Source organism: Zootermopsis nevadensis, unplaced genomic scaffold (genome assembly GCF_977971745.1).
Source record: "Zootermopsis nevadensis isolate Lab colony 2312 unplaced genomic scaffold, Znev_1.0 Znev_ptg000028l, whole genome shotgun sequence".
Lineage (NCBI taxonomy): Eukaryota > Metazoa > Arthropoda > Insecta > Blattodea > Termopsidae > Zootermopsis > Zootermopsis nevadensis.
Window position 1 is genome coordinate 6,588,658 of NW_028259160.1, and position 15,700 is coordinate 6,604,357.

The 15,700-nt window shown below is 36.1% G+C and overlaps 2 protein-coding genes across 3 annotated transcripts in view; one reads left to right on the forward strand and one right to left on the reverse strand.

Moving 5' to 3' along the window:
* unc-13-4A (BAI1 associated protein 3) overlaps positions 1 to 15,700 on the reverse strand; it is a 295,285-nt gene that overhangs the window by 183,359 nt on the left and 96,226 nt on the right. The gene's annotated exons all lie outside the window — the stretch shown is intronic.
* The window catches only part of dachs (unconventional myosin-IXb-like dachs), a 140,555-nt gene that overhangs the window by 2,274 nt on the left and 122,581 nt on the right, over positions 1 to 15,700 (forward strand). Inside the window, exon 2 of the mRNA XM_087356921.1 lies at positions 14,922 to 15,015. The gene's annotated coding sequence lies outside the window, so the exon portion shown is untranslated. The remainder of the gene's footprint in view (positions 1 to 14,921; positions 15,016 to 15,700) is intronic.

Sequence of the window (15,700 nt, forward strand, 5' to 3'; positions counted from 1 at the left end):
TTTCCAGACGTGAATAAATTCAATACAATATATTGTTATGTATTGAAAGTATTTATTTTCAGTCTACTATGGATGAAACTTACTTCAGTTATAAATACTAGTTGTTTATTTTCAATCAGGAACTTATTTGTCATTTTGCTGTCACAGTCTGGCTTGTGTACATTAACTATGTGTTTTCTCCGACATAAAACAAGTGAACGTCAGTATTACACTCTGTTACACTGCTCAGAATCAAAACCCTCTACAGATGTCAAACTGCAAAGAGCCAGAAACGATCCTTTCTGATTTTTAAAATAATTGTCATATTCAAGAATACGCATAATAGGTCACAGTTTTATATCTTAATGAGCTTTGTATCTTGTGCTGTGTGTATCTACACATACTTTTATGAGCCATTTTGATCGGTTTGATGGTTAAGTTGGGTTATTAGTTTTTGGGCCAAAATAACCCTATTAACGAATAAAGGCACTGACTTACGCTATAAAATTTGGTTCTGTGTGATTTTACAGAAGTTTACAAGCATAGATCAATTCCTGCCACCTGTGAAACAAACATTTTCTGCACGATCAGAGATCAAGAAATTCTTCGGAATTTACTGTTTTCCTATGATTTACTGTTACTGTAATAATGTGGCAATAAGCGAAGATATGGCGGCAATGAGAAATGCATTATTATGTTTGCTTCTGCGGTTGAAAATAGAGCTGGACTATCCTGTAACTTAAACAAAATTTAAAAGAAAGTTTCAACATACGGTTCCTGGCTCAGATGTTATCGAACTGGCTTATCTTGCTGCTAAAGTCTTCCATATTTGCTTAAAGAATCGAAGTGACAATCATTTAAACTTACTATATACTTATGTATAGTAGTAATATCACAAGAGTTATGCTTCCTAAACACTTATTTTCAGAATTTTTTCTTACAATGTTTTATTTCGTACGTTCTTTGCATGACGCGTGTAAAACAGACATATGAAGAGATCCTGCCTCTCTGTCTGAATATTTTACTTCCGAAAATTAACACATATCGATTATATTTAGTATTCTGGATCTATAAAATATACGAGTCTACCGTTTATAACGCAAACAAGATTATACAGATACGATGCATTACACCCCCATTGAATTCTATTAAAAGCCTGAGGTTCAAGACAGAGATAATCAGAGAACGGAAATGTTAAAATATAGGTATATTCATTTTGTCTTCGCCTCATTCTGTATTCCTGCTACGTTAATTGGCGCTGGAAACTGCCAAGGTAGTTTCTCATAGCGCTCTAATGAATACCCACAGCGTCCAGAAATGTTGTGCATCATAATTACACGCATGTTAAGTAATGTTAACTTTCTTAACGGCAAGATGGACATCGTAAAGACAACAAAGTTCGATTTGAACTTCATATCAAACACAGATTATATTCCAAGAATACCGACCTGTATTAATGACACCAATCAAACTTTATAAGTTTTTGAATTAAAATTTGCGAAAGTTTTCACATTACCTCCAAATTATGCGTTCATTTTAGTCTTGAAACAAACCTGAACATAACAATGAAATCTCCTTCATAATTTCCTTCTTACTAGATTTAAGGGTTATAAATATACGTCACATGGTCGCCATAGTCTCAATTCAATTCAATTCAATTCATTTATTTACGTGTTTGCCAACAGCAAGAAGCCAATAACAGGCAAACACTGATAATACATACAATAATAGTTAAATAATAATGAAAAGTAGTACAAAAACGGATTAACTAAACTTATACATGTACATTATTAAATGTAACTGCCAAGTACAGGCAAACCCAAAATAGAAACAATATTAACACAAAGCAAAATAAATGAAGAAATATGAATAAAAACAAATAAATAAATTTATAAATGTAATACAAAAGTATTTTCCATTATAACGTGTAAAATGAAAGCGTCAGTTAATATAATAAAACAGAAATTTGTAAAATGTAAATAGCTTGAATGTATACATGTGTCGAGGAAGTAGAATTCCACGCGGTCTCTAACTCGCGGATAGAAAGTGGTCAGTCGTCAGCTTTATGCATCAATCTTGTCGTAAATTGACACTCGGTGCTACAGCCAATGACAGGTTACTTTACAGACTGAGCTAGACAGAAAATAAGGCAGAGCTGACTACAATGGTACAAGGCTGAAATGAGTAATCATAGTCGATTCTTTTACTAAGCAAATGCCTGCCCTTCTTGAACTCTACGGTCTATAACCTATCACCGGTCTCCAACAAAATTTTGGTCATCTATTCGTAATCGGGACAACTTAAAAAATTCACACTGCATCAAACTCTTTAATCATTTAAGCTCGGTGGTAACTTTATGCACCACTTGCTTTAACGATCAGTAACTCTTACATTTTTTATATATGGGCTGCGTTTGATTCCTTAAACGAAACATGTAAACATTTGTAATGGTGAAGGACTGTGTTTTCTTTGAGGTACGGGCTTATTTCTTAAATATTATTTAAGAGAGTTAATGCATAATATGAGACAACATTATGTTGTTTCCATGCAAAATTTCACGTGCCGTCATGTTATACTTTGTAAAATAAATAATAATTATGCAACTCCATTGAGCACAAACGTGCTTCAAAAGTTAATATTCACCCAGAGTCCACCATGGGTACATTTTGAGCCAAATAAAAGTAAGACCTACACATCGACACATTCTATATTTCTAAATTTCATTTTTATACTATTATCCCATGTATTCTTTGGTCCCTAAAGTGGTTTATTCTCTTTTGACATTGCAAATGAAATGTGTATGAATTTTTATTGCTACCACGCGTGCTACATGCACGCTAACTGTCAACCTCCTAATAATATTAGGTGTAGAGCATAAATTATGAAATTCATTATGCAGAATTATCCAGTTTCATGTCACTTCCTCCCTCTTATTTCCAAATATTCTGTTCTTAAAAGCCCTCAATGAATATTCGTCTTTTGAGTGATACATTGATTCACACCTATTGAAAACAACACGGACAATTGTACATTTGCTTATTTCAATCCTTACATTAGTAGACAGAAGATGAAAGTTGCGAATTTTTAAGAGCTAAGACCACAGAAACAAAAGCAACAAGGAACGCGTTTTGTAACGTGCAGTGAAAAAGCCTTGGAATTACTGACATGAGCAGAGTCGTGAGATGAACGTCTCAGATTAATGGCAGTCCAAACATTTATATCGGAAGCCCGTGGCTGGACTGGGCGACAGATGAATAAAACAAACGACATCAGTTCTGCGAATAACGACAATCCGGCATGAACCTGACTCACAAATCCAACTATGCTATCACCCATGCCAAAAACATACATCACGAACTCATTTTTCTGTAGTTTCTTTGGTTCACAATCGCATCTTTCTTATGAAAACGTGAATATATTATAGTCAAAATAACTTTTAGCACTACACCAAACGGAAGTGTGAGTATGATCATATTTAACGCACTCTAGAATAACAGTAGTGTGGCCGACTTGTAAGCAGATGCCAGCGAATCGGAGAGACGTACTACGGCCATCTTCAGGGTTAAACTCTGAGCAAGGAGGTAATATGTTCCTCCGAAACGCTGGCCATCTGCTTATAAATTCACACGGCATTACAACTCAGAAGACAGACATCGACATGAAGATTTCCGTCTTCTGGGTTGTTGCGCTGTGTAGTCTGGTCGATGTTAACCAACGTTTCAGAGGTCATACTGCCTCCGTCATCAGGGCGATGAATATATTGGTTAACATCGACCAGACTACACAGCGCAACAACCCAGAAGACGGAAATCTTTATACTCACCGCTGTGAGAACCTGAAGTCTTACAGACATCGACATCTTTAGCGCTCTGAAAATCTCAGAAATCAAAGTACCTGAAAATTCGGGAATAATTGAAGAAATTTTTTTGCTTTGCGGAGTTGATGTTCGATTTACTTACTGGTTTATTAGACAGCTCAGTCTGTTACTTGACAGAGTGATTAGTTTGTTGATTTATTGGCTGCATAAAATAATGATAGATTAATGGGTTTTAGTACATGAAGAAAGATTGTGTACTATAGTATGGTGTCAGCTGGCTATAAAATCTGAGTCGGTCACCCTGTTACAGTTAGTTAATATATTAAGCGCAGGAACGTGCCATCCAAAACTTGTTGTTCATCCGAATTTTTTTTTAAAAAATTATAAATGAATTAAGCAGCTACACTTCGTAAAACATCCGCTGCGGTGTAATTAAGTAGTTTTAACCAGTGGACAAACGGTTGCCTCATTTCCACGTTATTATGAATTTTGAAGGTAAGAAAATTACGAGAATCCGGTAATTGTATTGTCATTACGCTGTGGCTTGCCTGCTGTGACGCAAATTGTACGACGTAACAGCGCCCGCCTGCCTCCCTTCAGGTACACACGACGAAATTCTAACTGCAGGAAAGTAGCATGCAGAAGCATTTATAACAGCACAGACTCTTAATTAGAATTTGCCGTTATACATGAGTTTAGCAAAACCTCATACTTTATAGTAGAATATAACGAACAAACTAAATCTACACTTTAAAAGTTATACAAACAAAACACAATAAATACTATCACAGTTTAACTTGATTTATGAAAATGGATTTAACTTTAAAGCTGTTTATCTTTAAATAGCGTTTTCACAACCATACAAAGTATGACATATGATACAAGTTTTTCAATTATTAATTCAATTCAATTCTTTATTACATTAGTAATATTAATTTTCGAACGTAATATTATGAAGAAAATGAAAGGTTAAGAAATTGCTTTCAGGGTTGCACTATCAGTTTCTGCATTTGAAAAATTACTTTTTCGTGGTTAGGTTCGCCGGTGTGGGTGGAATAATATATGTACAGTGCGTTTCAGCTTAACCTGAGTACTATAACGCATTATAAAATTTAAAGAATTGTGCGTCAGTTTCTTGAAACCCGAATGTTCGTAACAGGGTTCATAAAACCTGAATTGGCAGATGAATTCAGCCAACATTATCACGCTCTGTTTCTCTAATATTCGGTTTAATATTATCCTCCCATCAACATTTATGTTAGCCAAGTGGTCTCTTTAGCCATAATTTTGTATGCATTATTTATCTCATTGCGTGCTACATGTCCCGCTCACTTCTTCGTATTTATTTGATCTATGGAGAGAACAAATTATGCTCCATATTATGCAACTTTCTTCAGCCTCCTGTCAATTCCTCTGTCTGCAGAACCCTTTCCTCAAATACACTCAGTCTGTGTTTTACAATGTGGCTTCTTTTAAAACTTCAGATAAATATTGTTTATATAAAAATCAGCATAGAAATAGAAAGAACAATTAAGTACAATCTTTCAACATCCTAAACTGCAGCACAACAGCCGAGAGACCCCCTGAACGTAGTTGCTGTAAGAATTATAATTTAAATTAGGCTGATAACTGCCATCCATGTATGATTTGAGGTTTTCGCAGCGGTGAGTATGAAGATTTCTGTCTTCTGGGTTGTTGCGCTGATGGTGGAGGCAGTATGACCTCTGAAACGTTGGTAAACATCGACCATACTACACAGCGCAACAACCCAGAAGACAGAAATCTTCAACTGCCATCCAGTTCAGATGATACATACAAGTTCATTAACGTAAGAAACTATAATTCACAGACCCATAACCAAGTCTGTAGAATGTGCTGCAGATGGCAACACGATCGGAAGACATCTCACGCCACTCTATGCCTAATGGAGCACAGCCGTGCTGTGTAATTGCCATTACCTCGCAGGGGCCCACACTTCCCCCAAGATCACTCGCTCGCTTCACCCATCTTTGGAATAATGGCGTGGGAATTAACATATACGCAAAGCATGCTTAAACTTTGTTGGATTCAAACCTGAGAAATACGCATCTAACTTACTGGCATACACGCTAACAATATGGTTTTTCGTTATCTACAGGCACAGGGTTTGGCTCTCGACCGGGATATCGGCTTTCTTTATATTTTCGTTCTTTTCTATCTACCTTCCACTTTTTCTTGTCTTGCCAAAGAAATAGTCAAGATCATTAATTGTATGAACTTTTGTTTTCAGTCTGTATTTCGTATCACAGCAATATATGTATTTTCTCGGTAATTTAATTTTTCAAGCTGTAATCAAGTTATAAAACGTGACAGAACTCTTAAGACACGTGATGTTAGAGGTAACTGTCTCACTCACTCACATTCACACACAAGGGTCATATGTAGGTCTGTATCAACCAATGGGGTCTACTTATTTTCTCCTGAAAATGAAACTGATGCTGTTTTGTTTTCACGAGAATACGTGTGCACAGAACAAAAAAGATAGTCTGTGCTACAATGAAAGAGTGAGAAAGTAGGAAAAATATATGAAGAGGCCCTCTGAAGGTGGGTAAGATAAAAAAACTCAACATGGCATTAATTCGTGACCTTTACAACATTGTACTCCCTAATTATTGGCTCGAGGGGTCAAGTCGGAAAGCGTGCATCGTTTTCTTGCAGGGCTGAACAAAGATTTGTGACAGTCATGACCATACAGGCCTATACGGATCGTTGTTCCTGTCCTAAGCACGAGGCCATGAAGGCGTATAGGGAGAGCAGAGGTTAAGATCCATGTATTGTCATCGACACTTGATATCTTCGAGTCAGTTTCTTAAGATAAAATTCCGGGGCTACGTACTGTATCAAATTGCATATGAAATACTTTGTTATTAGTAAATATATAAAAAAATTAAGTAGTGTATGTCTGTAAATGAACTTCGCGTGTTTGTTGAATTCGCGTGTATTTCTTTCAATTTTTCGAATTATCTAAGGTTTGAATTACCCGGGATAATATATTTCACAAATAACCAGAATAATCGGGAGTGAACTGTAACTCATTTTCTTTGCATACCGTTACATGAACATCATAGCGAAAACTTTCTCGAAAACGCCTGTATATCTTCAGACTGTTTGTATTTTACGACATTTGCCACCTTTGCGATACTAGGTGGAGAGGCAGAGACGATCTCCCACGATTTGATGTACTTTGTAGCAATAATGCTTAATTTGTGGGGGAAAAGGAGTACAAAGAGCTAAAAAAATATCTATAATGAATTGTTGGCGATAGAGCATCCTTCCTGAAAGTTTATTCCGCACTTTTAAACTCTGAAACTACCCAGCGGATTACGATTGAATGTGGCATTACAAGTCTAATTACGCAAAACGTTGCAGGCAAACTTTTTATCTGAAGCTTAAATATTTTAACAGTTTCTTCGAGAAAGACTCTTGTACTAAAAAAATGGTAAACGGCATAAAACATGATGCACAATTAACAAAAATGCAAAGAATTTGACTGCGTATAACAAGATATTCGCAGTATAATGCATTTTATTGTATAAGCAGGATAGAAACAGGCTATACAGAAATACGAAGAATAACCTAAACATCCGTCCTTTCTTATTTCACTCAAACCTCTTTTCTGGTTCTGAGAAAAGAATATCAATTACAAGTTTTAGGAAACAAAGCGTTGGTAAACGTTTAGACGCAAACTAAAGAATACCACGCACTGAAGAACTTCATTATTTTCACGCGTCATTGACGTGGTATGGATACGGTAGTGAAATCATACAGGTTTATAAGCCAGGCCTGTAAAATACGACATTTTGCCGTAAAGAACTGCTTTAAATAAGCCAACTGGAAACGCGAAAGACATCTTTATACTAAAAAGATGTTTATTTTATGTAAATTTGTCTCTGTTCGATTTGTGGTTCTCACGGAAGAAGTTTAGCAACGTTTCAGAGGTCGTTGCTGCCTCCATCATCAGGACGATGAGTCTAAAACGTTGGTAAACTTCTACAACACTACACAGCGCTACAACCCTGGTCTCATTTCCTTCAGGATTGTGTCTTACAGCTTGCCTTGTTTTTACCAGTTAAGCACTCCTTTGTAGTCGGTAGCTGACGAGTTCTAATCTCGACCCAGAGATCAGTTAATATGATTGAACTTTTTACAATTTTTCACCCTCTCCTTGGAGTGCTGGGATAGTGACGTAAAAGATTCCATGATCGACTTTCCACATTATTTCCAATTCTTCCTACAAATAATTCTACTATTTGACGCATATAACCTATTCAGATGAAAAGCATTGTCAAATAAACCGAGAATCAAGTATGAGTAGGCATTCGTCCTAAGGAAATTCTAAAATAACGTACGTAATGAGCAGATATTTAAATCATACCTGTTATTCTGTGTGTGCAACTGAACACATATTAATTGCATGATTTGAGGTTTTCTCAGCGGTGAGTATGATGATTTCTGTCATCATACTCACATATTAATTGTTCACCCCTGGCAATAGAACAGACCAGTCAGAAGGTGGAGAAGAGTGTAGGTGGATTGGAAATGATGCTGGAATGTTGGAACTGATGTAACAAGTGAGATGAGAAGGAGAAAAAGAGAGAGAACGAGAGAGCAGTTTTTCAAACCCCTCAACTTCATATTTTCTCATTGCGCGCGCAGAAATTCTTATCTCTCTTTTTTATTTTTTTAAACTTTCCTTCGTGTAAAACTTGACCATCAATGTTATACAAGATCAAGAGTGAAAATGTGACTTCTTTATATGCGTGTGGGCTTGGTTCACGGCGTGTTCTTGTGTTCTGCTGTTGTTCACCAATTTCTGTACATCGTTTTTTCACTTTATAGACACAAGTGACAAAATTCCTTCTCGTCTATAAAGAACTTCATACATTCATGTTACAATTTTATTAAATGTATTTATAAATAACACTGCCAAGTACCTACAGCCTAGCCTACTGACAGTTACTACGTACAGTAAATAAATAAGCGTTAGTGTTCGGTAATCTCAAAGTACTTTCGTATATTTTATTGCCGTTGAACAGAGTGCGTGTGTGTTGAAATGATTCACTTGGCTTTAAACTAGTTTTGCATACGTTTCCGTCATTACTCAATCATAACACCTCATGCACCACTCATATTATTCAATAATACCTAAGAATCAGAATTATTTTATCTTCGTTATACTTGAACAATCGACCTGATAAGAAGCATCGTTTAGCAGTGAACAATTTGCGAGTGCTAAGTGTATAAAAACGTTTCCTTACAACAAATTGTCAGAAATGCACAAGTCGGATCACAACAATGCAATACGAATCTAGTTTCAACTAATACTCGAATTGCAAGTTTCAACACGTAAACGGTAAGTCTGAGAAAATAGTTCGAGAATTTCTTTTAACCCTTTAAAACCCAGTGCTAACTACATACACAGCCTGCTTTCATAATAAATTGCTTTGTATTTCGTTTTAATGAGTTTTGTACGATTCTCAAAATAAACAGAAATTTATTCCTTAAACACCATTAATCAAAGTATATTTGTAATGGTACAGCGTCATTCTTTGATGTACGGACTTAATTCCTAAATATTATTTTCACGAGCTTCAGAGAGATCAGAACTTTTAACATTGATTCTTAAATTGTTTTGTTGCATCTAAATCTAATATACTGAAATATTCCGTTGTCTCAATGGTTCTAAAATAGGAGATAGAAGCACCTCCTTTCCAGTGATCAAAGATCTGCAATTGGTGTAGAAATATTTGTCAAATATTTCTCAGTGAACAGGTTATAAACTGCGTCTTAATAGCATGGATACCCGTGAATATTCAAATATATATGTAAATTTATAACAGAAATTCGAATATTCGGTACAGATAAAATATGCCTTTATCAATCTAAATCCACAGCACAGAGTCCTTGAGACGGTAATAGTTGCTCATCCAGTAAACAAATTTCCCGCTTTTATGGTACCCGACTTTCATTACTGTGTTCACATGAGCCCGCTACTGATCACAAACCTGGGCCAGTTTAATCCAGACCACATCCTCCCATCCTTATTATGCATCGTAACACTACCTGTAATTTCTGGGTCTTCCAAATGGTCTCAGACCTGTCGTTATCAAACTGAATAAAAATGTAATGAACAACAAGTAATAATCATTACACTTAATTTGTGTAACAGTAAAACATGTAACATAGATAAAAAAAAGATAAATTGGTTCTTCTGTAAGCCATGTAGGCACTTAGGGGGATAAATATATGGATCTTATTCTTAACCTCGACATTAGGTAGGGGTGAGTGCTATGAACAAACAAGCACTGCAGTAGGACACAACTTCATATTCATATACCAGAAACATGTCATTTCTGCACATATTATGAACTAGATAAATAAAAATGAATTGCAAAGAGTGTCATTAAGTACTTAAAATTTCAAATTTCTCATAAGATAACGCGAAAGCACTGAGGAGCTAAAAGAAGCCGCAATCTTCAGGGGTTGCGACGGCGGCACAAAGTCCTTCCGAAGATTACCTGCCAGATAACACGGCGTCACAACCCAGAATATAACGTATTTTGATACGACGCAAAATATATGGTTTTTATTTATAATGCTTTCATTCATTAGCACCGCAAGCAGACCTAAATTCTGTATACGAAATTTATGTCCCGACTTTCGGTAATATCAAATGGTAAACATAAATTTATAATCTGAAATTTGAGGTTCCTGCAACGATGATAATGATGATTGTGGTCTCACAAATTCTAACCCCGAAGAGGTGAGCAATGCGTTCTTCCGAAACGTTGGGTACCACCTTCAAGACTACATAGCGGCACACCCCAGACGATCGCAACACAAATTATTAAACTCCTTATTATGTACATACTTCAATCTTATGTTGTTTGCTCTCTCTTAGTGTCATCGTTAAATTATAAAACTGTTAATTTAGACATTTATTTGGTCTTTCTGTATAATTCTTTAGATATATTTGAAGAAAACGAGGATCATGCTTTCTTCCCCGAGTTTCTACATTAGGTTTACGTAGTCCTTCTTATCTGGTAGAAGACTGACTTCTTACAATGTAACCTGACAGCAGTGGCAACAATTACATGACATTCAACTCTAAGGCTTTAAGAGACAAAACTATTTTATTTTTTCTCTTTAAAAAAGAGACAGAAAACGTTTACAAAGGAATGTTCAAACAGTGTTACACTATAGGAAACAAACGAAAAATAATCACCAGCCGGCTTTTGACACACTTGAAAAAACCGGGATTCCCCCTTGTAAAACAATGAGAGGTAAACTGTACATACAAAATTCATTTAGACGGAAACCGGGCTGTTAAAAAATGCCGTTGTGTAAGTGACTAAGAAGTAAAACGAGAAGTCCTAGACCGAGATATGACGCCTGCTTTACTTTACACTTTTAGACTGTTTACACATAAAGATTACGCATGCGCAGAAGCCAGTGCGCAATGATTAAACACTAAGGATTACTAAATAACTAACTAACTAGATGGCTTACCGAACCCTAAGGTCCATCACCGAATTAAACAAAGCCCTCCACCGGACCCTGTCCTGGGCCAACAAAATCCAGTCTCCTTCAACACCTATCTCCCATAGATCCCGCCTGAGATTATCCTCCCATCTACGTCTAGGTCTCCCCAGCAGTCTCCTCCCCTCAGGCTTCCCAACCAACATTTGCATGAATTATGTTACGATTGGTTAGTTCGGAGTAGATTTGGTTAGGATGGGGTAGGTTTGTGTGTAGATGCACAGACGCCAATGCGCCAGTCCGTCTACTGACATAAATTTTAATTAATAGTGTAATTTGTTAATTGAGTCGAAGCCTATAGACGACTTAAACAAAGTCGTCAGACATAATATTAAAATTTCCTGCCATCCTGTAAACTGTTTTCGTGGATCTGCGTACAAAATTTATTTTTAGGTCTATGGTTGTGATAAATCACCAAGCAAAATGTCATATTCTTGAATATAACTGTATACCAATTATTACCACTAGAACAATTTAAATTACAGCACGTATATTTTGTTGGATAAAAGTGTTTATTTCCACAAAAATATCGTTATCGGACGTACCTCCCGTCAAGTCTGACTGACCTATTACAGGTATGTTCACGTCGCGCTTACCCTGTGTAATAAAATTTATTGTAGAAATTAACACAGTCTATGGCTTGAAGCTTCCGCGGCGATTAAATTCAGTAACACATAGTATTTAAAGAGAAAATGTGATATATAATTTCTTAGGATCACGTTCAAGAAACACTGCTTTTATATAGGTTTAGGACCACTCGAATAGCCCAGATGGATTGTCTGAAGACCGTCGAGTCATGGACGGATGTCTGAGTTTTTCTGTATTGTCTTGTTTTGTGTTGGTGGAGATCTTGCGATGGACCAGACTGCCGTCCAAGGAGTCTTACCGAATGTCTGGAATATTCAAGCGTTCAAAATTAATTCCGAATGGTAACAGACTAGACACCACATAATCCGTGATACCTGAAAAAGTGATTATTATATTACGGGAACTGCAGTACTTGTGGGGGCGCTGCTGTAACTTGACCGGTTTAGGTGTCTGGACAGGAAGCCTGCTGATGTTCAGCTGCGCAGCAGAATGGAGGACGACTTGCGGGTTACCACACCAATGTAAAAACCAGCATCTTAGGTTTCCTAAACTAACTGTCTGGTAGCAGTATATAACCTGAAGGTCCAACACCGCTAATATCAACGACGGCCAATGGACACAATCCTAAGCCAGAAGCATCCATCTCCAATAATCGGATAATACTTCGGTGGAAGTCATTTCAATCCATGTATCTCGTTTTCGGTATTCCGAGTGATCGCTTTCCAATAGATTTATTTTCCGACCAAAACAATATGCATTTCCAGTATATCTATCTCAGCTACACGTGCATCTCACCATAACTTCTTACTCTCCACTGACCTAACATCATGCAACCTGCACAAAGTACAAAATACGCTCATTAATAGCTATGCATTACCCCACATTTCGCACGTCACCCCCTTTTGAAACAAATATTTTCCTGAGCACATTATTTTAAATTCTTAGATTATAGAGGTTTTAATTAACTAATAACATTTCTTTAATTTAAGGGAAATTCGATAACCCAAAAAATATCAAAACAGTTATGAAAATATATTAATATGGACCATTTCCAAACGCATTTATTTTCTATTTTGCGTTCGCAGTTAATTCACTGTAGATCCAGTCCACTTTTAAACAAGATTATCACAATAGACAGAAGCGTTTCTTAGTATTCTGTTAAATGTATGCCATACCGAAAGTGTTTTATGAAACCCTTCAACATTAATAACCTTAATAACCTTACAGACTATTTGTCATAAACGTATATTTTACTCAGCTACGATAAGCCGTTTTGCAGAAGTGTAATGAAGCCATATTTTAATTTCATCTTAAATGGGCATTATACTGGACCGATAAGACAGCAGCTTTCACTGTATAAACCTTCCAAGCGAAATTTAATCAAAATCCGTTAGGTGGTGCAGGATCTTACATGAACAAGGACAGACAGACATGTATGTTAGCTCTACATACCGAGAACAAATAATACATATAAATCAATGGAAACATTCTGAGTGATTTAGAATGTTAAGTATGAAATACAGAACGCAAATTTGAGAGCCCTTGTCCCATCCATGTTGGACTCAGCCCGAAAAAGAAAAAAATTAATTCTTGTAGTTTGTCATGTATTAAAAATGGCGTTAAAAATTACTTAAACAAGGGCCCGATATCATGCAGTATTCTACCGAACAGTTATGAAACAGCATTCCAGTCCATCGAATGTGCGCGTCCGACTATCTTGACATTTAAAGTAAGTGAATTAATGTGCATGTAAAAATAATGTGTATCTTAATGAGTTATTAACTCTTAAGTGCATAGTAGTAACTACATGTATCACCTGCTTGAATATTCAGTAAATCTGCATCTTCGTTAAAGGTTTCGTATGATCCTCACATAGCGATTATTTATTTATTTATTTATACTGTACAGCACTAAGCAACTAATTCTGGTAATGGAAAAGTGCTTCGCCTTCTTTTAGTTAATAATTTTTATACATTATTTGTACGAGCTTCGGCTTCGGAGGATAAAGAGAGCTACAAACTGTTGCAATAACCTGTACCGTAACTGTACTTATAGTCATGGCACCCAACAGGCCGGAAGTAAGTGCAAAAGACAGTGTCACCATGTTCCAACAGTTTTTTTCTTTATTTCCAGATACTGATGAAAAAAATCTAAAATTATAATTAACTCTGTGAATAAAAAAGTAATTGTAATTGTACAGGAGGACAACCTCGTTTCCATTCTGAACGCATTCCTTTGTTCTATCAGATATCTCTCTTGGGTACAGGAGTTTATAAACTAAGAACCGCTAATTAAGATGGCCGCCTCATTTTCAATGATTATGTCAAACAACACTCTACACTTGTATTCGGGAGATACTCGGTTCAAATCTCGCCTGTTTTCACTTTTCACTCATTCTGTTCGATGAGCCCCTTTTAATCCTTGATTTGAGCTTCACGTAAAGTAAGACCTTTGTTTTTGTATCGAAACAAACGAAAATAATTTCGTTCGACAAAATCTGGTCTTGACTGTATTAAGCGTTCATTTCCATTTGAAATGTAAAGAACGTATAAAACTGAATGTCTGCAAATAAGTAGATGGGTAAATGTGGGAGCGACTGATAAGGGATATCTCGGCTATGACACTGCCGTTATGCAGGAAGTCTGTCGGCTATACGCGCACACCTCAGATCAGCGGCACACTGAAGTAAAATAGCAAAGAAATTCAAAATTCCGTGTACCCCATGACGGAATAAACTTTTCCACTTCAATTACAACTTTACATATCATTTTGAACGTACAATATTTATTTCATAACTTCATTATATATTTCATTGCTCAACTGAATTGATAAGCACATTGTAATTTTTCCAGGTGTCACAAGCTCACTACAACCTGTTCTGAACACGACAGATAAATGTCTGTTGTACTTTATAATCCGACACTACAGATAAAATCAAGTTCCTTTTTTTATATTTCAGAACAAGGAATGTTAACTACGATCATGACGAGCAGCTGTCTGGTGTTGACAAAACTGCCAACTGAAGCATTTCGCATCAAATTGCTCTGACATTGGTAAATATCTTCTCATTTTATAATCACTACCAATGTGTTCTAGTTTTACTGTCCATAAATTCAGTATTTTGTCTCTAACAACACTTTCACTCTAAACTGAGATTTCTTTTTTATGGGATATTTAATTAAATTGCTACAAACACTTTTAAATACAAATATTTGTATGTAGGCTTCGTCTTTGACACTGGAATATTAGTTTCTAAACAAATCTATCGTATTGCTTTATTTAATTAAAGGGTGTCTTTTTCGTGCTTAAATTAACAGATTAATCATTTTCTCCCAAATATTGGTCCTTAAACAGAGAACAGCAGCCAAACAATAACAAGAATTCTAAGACGTAAGCTGTTCCGGATGACAAACGACACAAGCGTGTGAATTCAGTTGTTCAAAAACTCCTACAAATTATGTTAGGGAAAGGTTTTTAAACCTTAAAGGTACAAAATTAATAATTCATAAAACTTTGAATGACCAGGTAGACCTACACATTTCAAATTATATAAAACCAGTGTAGAAAAATACGTTTCAAGACATGATTATCGAGTTACAGAGACAAAAGAGGAAAAGTACAAGAAGTAGAGATATTTATTTCAAGCGGAATAATAAACGTACAAGACGAAGAATTAAAGGAAGTCTAAAAGACAATGAAACAAGATCAACCTTAGAGGTTTGCGGGGGCAGGGGTAAA